At 53.3% G+C, this 11726-nt stretch overlaps 1 protein-coding gene across 1 annotated transcript in view; it reads left to right on the top strand.

The window, feature by feature from the left end:
• EVL (Enah/Vasp-like) overlaps positions 1 to 11726 on the top strand; it is an 85615-nt gene that overhangs the window by 52479 nt on the left and 21410 nt on the right. The gene's annotated exons all lie outside the window — the stretch shown is intronic.

Genomic DNA, 11726 nt, shown 5'->3' with positions numbered 1-11726 from the left:
GCAGGCCTAGCTTGGCCCTGCCTGAAGGGAACAGGACGGCAAGCCCCTGGCCTCCTGCCTGCTCCCAGCTGCCCTCTGGCGGCCACTTTCTGAAAGCTGGATGTGTCTATTTACTTACCCACCCCTGTTCTCACTCCGGGGCTCCAGATGTTGGATGAGGCAGGGCCTTCGTACACCTCCATGCCAGCAGCTACCCAAGTCACACCGTCAGTCACACTCTTACTCAGGCTCTCCTGTGCCCCGGCCCTTCTTCCCCTCTCACTTTTCCCCACACTTCTAAAATCTCACTCGTCCTGTCAGAATGTGGCTCCACAGATGGAGCCTTTTCCAGCCACCACCCGCCCGCACCGTGACTTTGCGCTCCCTCCTGCGCTCCCGCAGGGCTTACTTTTGCCTCTGTCCTAACAGTCAGCTGCCACTTGACATGTCCTGCTATTCCCACTGCATGAATCCAGTCAGGTTGGAAATTCGGAAAGTTACATCTTAGTCTCTGGACCCCAAAAACCCACACACTGTCTGCCTTATAAGCTCTCAGTATATCCATCCCTGGCTGTAGGCGCACACCAGGACCCAGAGGCTGCCATGCCTGGAGTCCTGTCTCCTGACTCAGCCCAGGCCCCAGCTCAGCATCGAGGTCCTGTGGGACCATGTCCAGCAGTGAAGGCTGTGCACTGGCCTGAGCCCTGGGTCCCTCTGACTCACTGGCTCCCATTGTCACCTGAAGTGTCATAATGGGGTTGTAACCCATCCACCTTCTCTTGTCTTTCTTCAGTCTGTCCTCCCTGGGCTGCATCTAAAGGGCCCCGCGCCTGCCCTCATGCACGTTCTCTCCATACTCCTGGTCTCCTTCTGCTCAGCCTTTGCCCTGCTGTTGTGAAGCCTTCCCGGTGCCCCAGGAGACCTCAGGCACCCCTTCCCACTCCGCGTACACTGCTGCTGTCTCATTTGTTTGGACCCTGGGTTTGTTTGTCTAGACTGTGAGCTCCTCGAGGGCAGGTGTCTGTTTCTGTGTCTCGGGAGCCCCGAAGAGAGATTGATACATCAGAGGTGTCTGGTGACTGAACGAGCGCCCAGCTTGCGCCCACGTCATATTGTGTGCCTTGTGTAGCCTGACACTTCCTGCCATCGCGCCCTTCTTTGCAGACTAAGTCGGAGTTCCTGAACCAAGACCGCCTGCTGGCCGGCCTGTGAAACTGGGCTCAAGGTGAGGGGTGCTATCTGTGATTGAGGGACATGGTTAATGGAATTGTCTCACACAGAAATCGCACCCGTCACCTTGGCCTACTTATCACCACCCCAAACAGAGGAGCACGCCTTCTCCAGCCACAGCCTGTGGAAGGGCCTTCAGCTGCTGTGGCCCTGAGGTGTATGTACTGTGGAAGGAACTTCGGACGTGAACTCGGATCTGGTTCCAGTACCAGCTGTGCCAGGAGTGTGCCCTTGGGCATGTGACTGACTTTTCTAAGATTCAGTTTCCCCATCTGTGAAATGGCTGAATCAGACCCACCTCACAGGGTTGTTGTGAGGGAACCATGAGATGATGTTTGTAAACATTCTTTGTCACCTTTAAATTACTGTAACAGTTTGAGGTTACTCTTTTTTAAAAAAATTACTTGCAAAGGTAACTAACAATATCAGCCGTGCACAGTGGCTCATGCCTGTAATCCCAGCACTTTAGGAGGTCAGGGGTCACTTCAGTGTAAGAGTTCGAGACCTGCCTGGTCAACATAGCAAGACCCTGGTCTCTAGAAAAGAATTAAAAATTAGCCAGTTTTGGTGGCGTGTGCCTGTGGTCCCAGCTACTCAGGAGGCTGAGGTAGGAGGATTGTCTGAGCCCTGGAGTCTGAGGCTGCAGTGAGCCGTGATTACACCACTGCACTCCAACCTGGGCAACAGAGCAAGACCCTGTCTCAGGAAAAAAAAAAAAAAGTGACTAACAATATCAACTCCTGTGTAGTCCCAGCAGCCATCACATTGGGACACAGAGGGAAGCCAGGCTGCTGGGATCCTGATGGCCAGGGAACGCTTTCTGAGGGAAGCGGGGCTTGAACCTGGGCCCTGCAGGGCTGGGGGTGGATGGGGGGATCTGATGAGGAGGAGGACCACGGCACCAGCAGATCTCAGTGGTTTGGAAATTCAAATCAAGGTCTGAGAAGAGGCTCTGCCATACCCTGGGGATCTCCCTCTGTGCATTGGCGGTACTGCGCATGCCTCACGGGGCCCCTAATTTCAGAGCATCCCGCCCACATCCTGCTGCTGCCATTATCCTCAAAAGAGCTGCTGGCTTATTGCAGTTTACATCCCAGAGAAGAGAGGTCTCCTCCTTCCACCAGTCCCAGGATTATCTCCCTAACACTACTGGCGAGATTCCTTTGGAGTTTTAGTCTTCCGTAGTTACAGCCCAGGCGCCATGTGCTCAGTCAGGGTTCGAGATAGGTGGTGGTTCATTCCCCAGCCTTGCCTCACCAGCACCTTCCTGATGCCTCCTGGTGGGGCTCAGGAAGCAGCCAGCTGAGGTGTGCCTGCCATGGTCAGCACAGAGGTTGACAGAAGTGGCACAGATTCTGGGGGCAGGCGACAGAGTAGTACCATGCCCTAGCTCCAGGCGCTTGCTCCACCCTGTCACATGGAGCAGCTGTGAAACCTTGAGCAAGCTATTTCACCATTGTAAGCCTTAGTGTCCTCATCTTTTTTTTTTTTTTTTTTTTTTTTTTTGATAGAGTCTTGCTCTGTCACCCAGGCTGGAGTGCAGTGGCGCGAACTCAGCTCACTGTAACCTCTGCCTCCTGGGTTCAGGCGATTCTCCTGCCTCAGCCTCCCGAGTAGCTGGGACTACAGGTGTGCACCACCACGCCTGGCTAATTTTTGTATTTTTAATAGAGACAGAGTTTTACCGTGTTGGCCAGGCTGGTCTCGAACTCCTGACCTCTGGTGATCCACCCACCTTGGCCTCCCAAAGTGCTGGGATTACAGGTGTGAACCACCGTGCCCGGCCAGTTTCCTCATCTTTAAAATGGGTGTAACAACCACCTCACAGGGTTGTCATGAGGCTCAAATGATAAAATAGATAGGACTGTGATTTGTAAGCATATGACACCATGAATGCAAGTTGTTCCTGGAGTGCCCAGGCCCTAGACACTGGGATCTCACCCTTCAGTTGTAGCCAGGGTCATTTCATTCTGGTGTGCCACCCCCCAGAGCTAAGCCATATAGTCCTTACAGAAAGGAACAAACCCCTTCCTGGATGCTCTTGTGCCTGGATCTCGGCTCCCTGGGCCTTCACAACACCCCCCTGAGATTGCAGGGAGACAGCAGGAATTACTTTCTCCATTTTAAGAAGGAAGAAACAAAGGCTCACAGTGCTAAGAAACTTGCCCCAGGCCACTCTGGTGAATGCAGAGCTCAAGGCCCAGAGCCCAGATGTCCTGATTTCCAGTCCAGGTCTCTGCCCAGTGGAGCAGACTGCCTCGCAAAAGACCCTGCTCAGCTGGCAGCCCTCCACCTTTCTAAACCATAACCCAGCTTGGTCAGAGGTTGATTGTTACAAACATTTAACCTGCCCCGTCTTTCTAGCCACATACCCACATCTTCGAAAGTGAGGGAAGAATTCATTCATAGCTGTTTTCTTTTTTCCTCACGTAGCATGTATCATTTCTTTCCTAAGGAATGAGTTTTACAAGTAGCCTGCCAGCTTCAGGTCATATAGGATAAGAGCCAGCTCAAATATTTTGGTAGATAACTTGGAGACTCAGAAAGCCAAGTGCTGAACTTGAGATACAGTTTCCAGTGTGAGAGTGGACAGGCTGTGAGTGTTTGAGGCCCTGCCCGCTGCCTGTCGGTTGCCTGCCATCACTCATCCAGGGTGTCCACACAGCAGGGGTTCACGGCAGCCACTGCCTGACTGGCCTGCTCCTGCGCTTAGCCCACTTTGGTCCATTCCCTGCACAGCAAGCAGACTGCGTTTCACCTCTCAGTCAGGTCATCAGCCCTTGCCCAGAACTCTTTAGGATTTTAGCTTAACTCAGAATATAGTCCACATCCTTACCGTGGCCTGCGTAGCCCGGCACGCTATCTTTCTGAACTCACTTCCTCTCCTACTCTCTACCTCTCCTCCTTCATTCCAGTTACACCATGCCCCAGATGTGCCAAGCATGCTCCTAACTCAGGGCCTCTACACCCAAGGCCCCTTCTGCCCAGAATGTTTTCTCCCCAAAACCTCAGGGCTCCTTCCCTCACTTCATCCGGGCCTCTGCTTACACCACCTAATCGCAGTTTGTCTGAAGAACGACCCACACACATTCCTTTAATTCTCATTCTCTGCTGTGTTTTTCTTCCTACATGTTGTATCTTTATTTGTTGCCTGTCTCTCCTCTCTAGATTATAAGTTCCAGGGGAGCATTTGTATCCACAGCTATGACCCCATCTGTGAATTACTGAGCATGTGTTCTGGGCCATGCACCAGAACACAAAGATGAATAAGACATGGTCCCTGTGTTCACAGAGCTCACAGCCGGGTGGAGAGAGAGCCTTGTCAATACAGTGTATGTTATGCTATGATGGAGAGAACACAGGGCTTCTTGCGGGGGCGGCTGTGGTGAAGGGGAGAGCTACTGCGAGAGGCCCGAGGGCGGGCATGCCTGATCTGAGTCTTAAAGGGGCTGGACAGACGTTCACCAGTTACAAGAGTAGCCCAAAAAGAAGCAAAATAGGCAACGACGCAGAGGCATATGAACCTAGTGCTGCCATCTTGGATGCATGTGGGAGAAGAGAAAGGGAGGGCTGAGGAACAAGCAGGACCAGGCCTAGAAGGGCAGGCTTTGAGCATAACATCCCAGGGCTTAGCCTCATGCCTGAAGCTGCGAGGAAGGTCAAAGAGCAAGTGAGAGCCAGGACTCAGATTTAACTCTAAATGGCTTCCAGTCTGTGTGCTCAGAACAGTGCCCGGCAGGTAGTGAGCACTCAGCGGTGGGTGCTGCTGTCATCATCCTCCTCATGCTTCCTCTCTAGCCCCTCAGGTGTGGAAATTAAGTCCCAGTGAGAGGAAGTGAGTAGCCGGCCCAGGGTCACAAGGCCCGCTAGAATCAGTCTGTTCATCGTGTGGGGGAAGGATTTGGGCCGGGAGGAGGGAAATCAAGGAAGGAATGAGGTCCCAAGCTCCAGATGCCCCCCACAAGGCAGCAAGTGTGAGGGGTGGAGGGGGGATTCCTTTGAAGTCCGGTGTTGTGCTATTAAAATCCATGTGTATTTTGCCTATTTGAACTGGATTCCAGGGAAGCAAAGAGGGAATGATGGGTGTTCCTGAGAGAGGGCGCTAAGGGAGTTGGGACATTTAGGGAGGGGAGAGATTTGGTGGCATTGGCTGGGAGCAGCAGTCAGGGCACTAGGACAGGCAAGTTGGAGCCTGAGAGGCCTCCAATCCCAAAGTAAGGATGAACCCAATCCCAAGGTTCCCATGTGGACCAGTGGAGAACCACAGTAGTTTCCTGGCCCAGGAATGGCCTGGAAGACCTGTGCTTTCTGAAATTGACTCCGTAAGCAGATTCAATGGGATAAGCGGAGGCAGAGGGGCCAGTTGGAGACTCTTGGAAAGCTCTCCAAGTGAGAGCATGAGGCTTGGATCTAGACAGGCCAGAGAGGATGCTCCTAAGAGACAGTTTGCAGGAGAGGAAGCATTTCATGGAGTCTAGCAGGGGGCCAAGCGAAGGAAGGCCGGGGGGAATCAAATGGGCCTTACTTCTGTGAGAGGGTGCCAACTTGGGTTTCCCATACCAAAGTTTGGGGTGGCGCCAAATTTAGGCATGCCTCACAGGCATTCTCTGCACACTTGCTCCCCTCTGACGCCACACCTACCCTGTTCCATCCCATTGCCCACAGGGTTAAGAGGAGTGCCGCCTAGGGAGTGTCTCCTGGCAGACACCTGGTGTCACCGAGGCCAGTGAGCCGGGCCCCACGAGGGGTCTGGACAGTCCTCCAGGGCCAGGGCCCTGGGAGCTTGCTGGAGTCAGGTGGGCAGGAAGGTTCTGATAGGTTAGCTGAGCAGCCTCATTAAAGATTGAGGGGGGAAGCCCACTTGGTGGCTGGATGGCGTATCAGTTTCCCACTGCGCCAGCCAGGCGACAGGGAAGAGGTAAGTGGCCCGGTGTGAGAGGTGCCCCTGGCCTGTGCCGCGGAGCCCTGCCCGTGATGGTCAGCAGGGAGTGGGCCTTCCACTGCTTTTGCTTCTGCCGTTGGGACTGCACCGTGCTTTGCAGAGTGAGCTGTAGGTGACGGGAGCCCCTCTCTCTCCTCCCTGCTCCTCATGGGCCTCTCCTTTCACTCCCACCTGCTCCGGGGGTGGGGGTGGGAGTGCTGGATCTTGGGGCGAGTATCTGTCACTGACCAACTACGGGGTTTGCAATGACATCCTTGCGGAAGCGGCAGGGTGGAACCAGCAGCTGGGTACTGGGAGACTTGAGCTTCTGTTCCAGCAGCACCGTTCACTGGAGGCGCATGACCTTGGGTAGCTTTTCCGAGCCTCAGTTTCCCCACCTATAAAATGGGGTTAATAGGCCCAGCCATGGATGATTGGGCAGATTAGTCACAAAAAAAAAAAAAAATGCAGTGATGCTCTGTGAACCATTAAGCTTAAGATGTGGCAGATTTTTATTGCAACTTGTTCTGTTTGAGGTTCATTTTAAGGTTAGTTTTGTGTGCCGAAATAAGCATATTAGGAAGAGAGAAAAAGTATTCTACAGGGAAAATAACTCCCCTAAGGAACACAGCCTAGTGGGCCCAAGCCATGGGAGTGGGGTGTCCTGGCCTAGAAGCTGGAGACTGGGTCTAGCCCTGCTTTCCCCAGTGTGAATGTGAGCTTGGGCAACCCCCTGCCCTTTCCCTGGGACTCGGGACCCCTCTACACAAGGGGTGCTGCTCACTGGTACATGGGCAGCACCAGGCCCCCTGTTGTCCTTTGTCAGAATTCAAACGCTTTTCCTCTCCGGTGTCTCCTTTTTGGTGCATGACTGCAAGGGCTGGTGGTGCTTCCCACTGTGGCCCTGGTCAGTCCCCCACTTTCTGAAGTGCCATCCCCACATCTGTAAGTGATGACCTTCCAGCCTGACAGGTCTTTCAGACCCTGAGCTACTAGACACAGCTTTACCTGTTGGTCACCATGGAGCTGAACTGTCTCTGCTAAGCCCAGGGCCAGGGCTTAGGCAGGAGGGTCTGTTGCAGGATTTCAGTGGGTCATTGGCTGTGGTAATCTGAGTAAGACACGTCAGCCTGTTTGAGCCTAAATTCATGTGGTAAGGACTCAGCCGGAAAGACTGGAAAATTCACTCCGGGTTCCTTTAAGCAAGCAACTAAGCTGTCTAAGCTCGTGTTAGAATAGGGGGGTGACAGTCGGGTATTTGTCTCCTCCTGAGCTGAGCTCGGAGGATAGGGTTAAACACTAGCTGCCTTTGTTTCCCAAAGACAAATGCAGAGCTGTCTGTTTATTAACCAGGGCTGAGCATCAGTGCACTGGGGTGGACAGAGCCCTGGGCCGGGAGACATTTGTTATGGGCTCTGGTCCCAGCTCTGCCACCAATTCCTGCATGGCCTTGGCCAGGTGACAGTAAAGGTAGTGGCCAGACCAAGCTTAGCCCAGTTCACAGACTCCATCCTTGCTTGGACACTTGTTCGCTTGGTGATAGGAATGGCACCTGTGAGGAAAGCAGGGCCTTGTGACAAGAGGGAGACATGTGCCGGGGATGGCCCAATCTCACTGTAAAGTGAGGGGACCCTCTGGAAACAGGGAAAGGAGCCAGCCAGAAAGATGGCAGAGCAGGGAGGAGGCCTTAGAAGGACTTGGGACTCTGCCCAGCTCACACCAGGTGGCTGTCGTTTGTTGGCCAGAAATTCCATCAAGCATCACTGAGCAAGTGCTGGATCCTTTGTCTCTGGCACTCCTAGCATCTCAGGTTCTATCTTTTCAGGAGCCCCAGGGGATGCCTTTCCCATAGAGACTAACTGGAAACTGAGCCCATCCCTTCCATCCCAGAGGAGCTGGGGGCTGGTGTCCCAGAGCCTCATAAATGTTCAGGGGTGGGCAAGAGGAAGGCCTTCGTCAGGAGGAGGGGTCAGTAGTGCCTCACCTCGGCTGCCTGCCTTTGGCTGTATAAATTAATGCATTACCTCAGACAGGAGCCACACCGCTTCCTGCCTACCCCGCACCTGCCACACCTCGTGGGGGATGGATCGCAGAGCAGGGATTCTCTGTAGGGACTCTTAGACATTTATTTGTTTAGAGGTAGTGCATGATTTGGAAATCCAAAAAAAGGAATATAAGTCCACAATCCCGAGATACCACTGTTAACATTTTAGTATATTTCCTCCTTTGTCCTTTAGAGTTGTAGAAATTTGGAGCTGATGATCCTTGGTTCCACCCTTCTCACTTTATAGAAAACTGAAGCCCAGAGAGGAGAGGGACTCCCACACACCTAACTTACTGGCAGAACTCCAGCAGAGTTCACTCTGAAGGGGATTAGTACAAACCAGAACTGTCCGGAAGAGCACAGCCAAGGCGGGAAGGGACTGGAAGACAGAAGACAGGACAGGGACCAAGAGAGGCCTGGAGGGGAGCGCACCAGGGCCGCCAGACCAGCACAGAGAGACAGCCTTTGTGGTCCTGACAGACCACTGGGGGCAGTCCTGGCAAGACAGATTTCACCCTTTGGGAAGAAGACTTTGCCAGTGAGAACCACCCATCCCGGCTAGGGCCTCGCACTCGAGGTCAGACCGGGTGGCTCCCAAGGCTCTCTGTACAGCCCTGAGAACCTGTCCGGCTCCTGGGATACTTCTCCTGGTGCCATGTGGATGGGCATTGAGGCAGCAAGGCCATTGGGTGCTGAGAGGCTGCAGTGTGCCACACTCCTGCCCAAGAAGGCGCTCCACCAGGGGGCTCCGAGCTGCAGCTTCTCACACTCGCGCCAGGGCTGGACTCCCCTTCTTGCTCTCCCTGCCTCTGTGCCCCGCTTGACCCTTCTTCCTCCATGTGTCCTATCCCCCTGCAGTCTTGGTGACTCTGTGAAGGGCTTTAGAGTCCTCTGTTTTAGGGTTGAAGCCTGGCTTAACTGTTGACTGTTCAGAGGCCACAAAGATGCTACTTCAGTTCTCCAACTCTCCAGCTTTCTTATGGGTAAAGTGGAGCTCACAGCAGGATTCCTAGGACGAGGGAGGCTAAACAAGGTGGCATCTGAGTCTCTGGCACAGGATCTAGTACATAGTGTAATAGACACTCAATAAACTTGAGTTCTTTCCTTACCCCAACTCATTGTATTTTCTAAGTGGCACTGCCATTGGTAGCCTGTGGTATCTCACTCACTGATAGCTCGTGAGACCCAGTCCTCGGCTCAGCCACTGTTTCCCGCTCTGGGAGCTTATGAACCATTAGACTTCTGCTATTTTCTCTAAGACTGTGTCACTCACTCAGTCTCACCCAGTGGCTGAAGATGCTCAGACAGTTTGCCCAGGGCCAGTCATCCATGTACTTAACAAGTATGTATTGCATTGACTATAGGTCAAAAACTATGGTAAGTACTGGGAATACAGAGGTGAGCAAAGCAGTTATGTCTGTGGAGTTAAAGTCAGTCTGTTCTGTTGGCCATGCTCTTCCTCCTGCCCTTCCTGCTGTGTGCAAGCATGTGTCATGGGTCCTGGTGAACTCAGGGACTCACATTCAGAGTCCCTCGAGCAGGTGCTCTCCTACACTTGGGCCACGCCTGACCTGGTTCTGTCCTGTGACCCGCCTGAGTCTCAGCACCTCAGTCAGGCTATGAGGAAGTGGGAGGGGAGGAGTGTCACCTGCATCTGGCTCATTCTCTGTGAATCCCATAATGTGCGCCCAGATTTTTTTTTTTTTTTTTTTTTTTTAGATGGAGTCTTGCTCTGTCACCCAGGCTGGAGTGCAGTGGCGCGATATCGGCTCACTGCAAGCTCCGCCTCCTGGGTTCACACCATTCTCCTGCCTCAACCTCCCAAGTAACTGGCACTACAGGTACCTGCCACCACACCCGGCTAATTTTTTTAATTTTTAGTAGAGACGGGGTTTCACCATGTTAGCCAGGATAGTCTCGATCTCCTGACCTCATGATCTGCCCTCCTCGGCCTCCCAAAGTGCTGGGATTATAGGCGTGAGCCACCGTGCCCGGCCGTGCCCAGATTTTTCCTCTCTTCTGTGCCCTCCCTACCCCTTTCCACTACACCAGGACAGCTTTCTTGAAGATGGCAGTACCTTTCTTTGGAATCTTTTGTCAAATCCTTATGTCAGCGACAGATGCTATAAAAGCCTTTTGAAAAGGTACAATACAAAGACCAGGTATAAGCTCATCTCCTCCTCGGAGCAGCCTGTGAAGGGCACATGGCAATTCTTCATGTCCCTGCTTGCAGAATAGCAACAAAGGGGAGTGACCTGCCAAACGCCTGCAGTGTGTCCCAGGTAGAGATGCCACCAGACGGGAGCCGGCCTCTTCCAGTGCTCACTCTCCCCAGTGAGAAGGGACTTAGACCGGTCTTAGAACAAGGCGGATGTCCAGTTGTCCAAGCCAGAGCCCAAGGCCTGTGCCAAACTCACAGCAGAGCAGCTCAGGCACAAGCCGGACATGGAGCGGAAATGCCAGGAATTCCTCCCGCCTCAGCCAGGATGAGTGGCAGTCAGGGGGTGGCGGGGACACATGTCCACAGCACCTTGCACACTGTCCGAGGACAGCTTGCAGCTCTTTTGGCAGCATATGAGTCTGCCACCTTCATCCTTCGTTCTTCAAGCTGGTCTCAATCTGACACCACTGTCTGATTGAGTTTAAGAAAGAAAGTGGCATTTGCACGTGGTTTGCATCTGCCACTTGCTGTATATAAGACCTTGGGCAAGCCATTTAGCCTTTCTGAACCTGGCTTCCCAGCTGTTACAAGTCCTTATGGGAGCCTTCTTATAGGGTTGTGAGAATTAGAGTTAGATTTAACATTAAATTAAGAAAAGTGCCTGGACATTGCTCTCGTAATATTCATATTCATTCCTTCTGTTTCTTGAGAACAAGGAGGGAAGAACCACTAAGACCTTCGTCCTCTATGAAGTAGGAGGGAACAGGGGTGTGTGGGGACATCCTGGGGCAGAAACAAAGCCACTTCCCCATCTAGTCAGGGAAGTATGAGAGCAGCCTGCCCAGAGTCCCTCCCCCAGTCACTGTGACTCTGCAGTCCCCTAGTGACACCTGAGCTGGCAGAGAAGGAACAGTCAGCTTTTTCTTAGGTGGGGGCGGAAGCTTAGCTGTGGCACAGCACAGGAAGCCCTGCACAGACGCCAGCTCCAGCCTCCTCTGAACAGGAGGTCTGCACAGCAGGAGGTCCCTCCTTCAGGGTCCAGGGCAGGGGTGTGGCCAGAAAGTTCCGCACCAGTCCAGAACAAGGGGAGCAAGGGCAGGGCCTGGCTGCTTCCCACCTGCAGCTCCAGACACCCTTTTCAGACAGCAGGGGTCACCCCAGGGCTAGAAGCATGGGCCTCAGCTCAGACACACCCAGGTTTTAACTCTGACCGCGACATCCGCCAGCTGTCAGTGTCTGTCCTTTGCTCAGAAAGTGGAATCAGTCGGGCATGGTAGCTCACGCCTGTAATCCCAGCACTTTGGGAGGCCAAGGCAGGTGGATCACAAGGTCAGGAGATCGAGACCATCCTAGCTAACACGGTGAAACCCCGTCTCTACTAAAAATACACA

The sequence above is a fragment of the Mandrillus leucophaeus genome, unplaced genomic scaffold (assembly GCF_000951045.1).
Source record: "Mandrillus leucophaeus isolate KB7577 unplaced genomic scaffold, Mleu.le_1.0 Scaffold4, whole genome shotgun sequence".
Classification (NCBI taxonomy): domain Eukaryota; kingdom Metazoa; phylum Chordata; class Mammalia; order Primates; family Cercopithecidae; genus Mandrillus; species Mandrillus leucophaeus.
The sequence above is the reverse complement of the archived record's forward strand: the minus strand, read 5'-3'. Positions and strand labels throughout refer to the sequence as shown.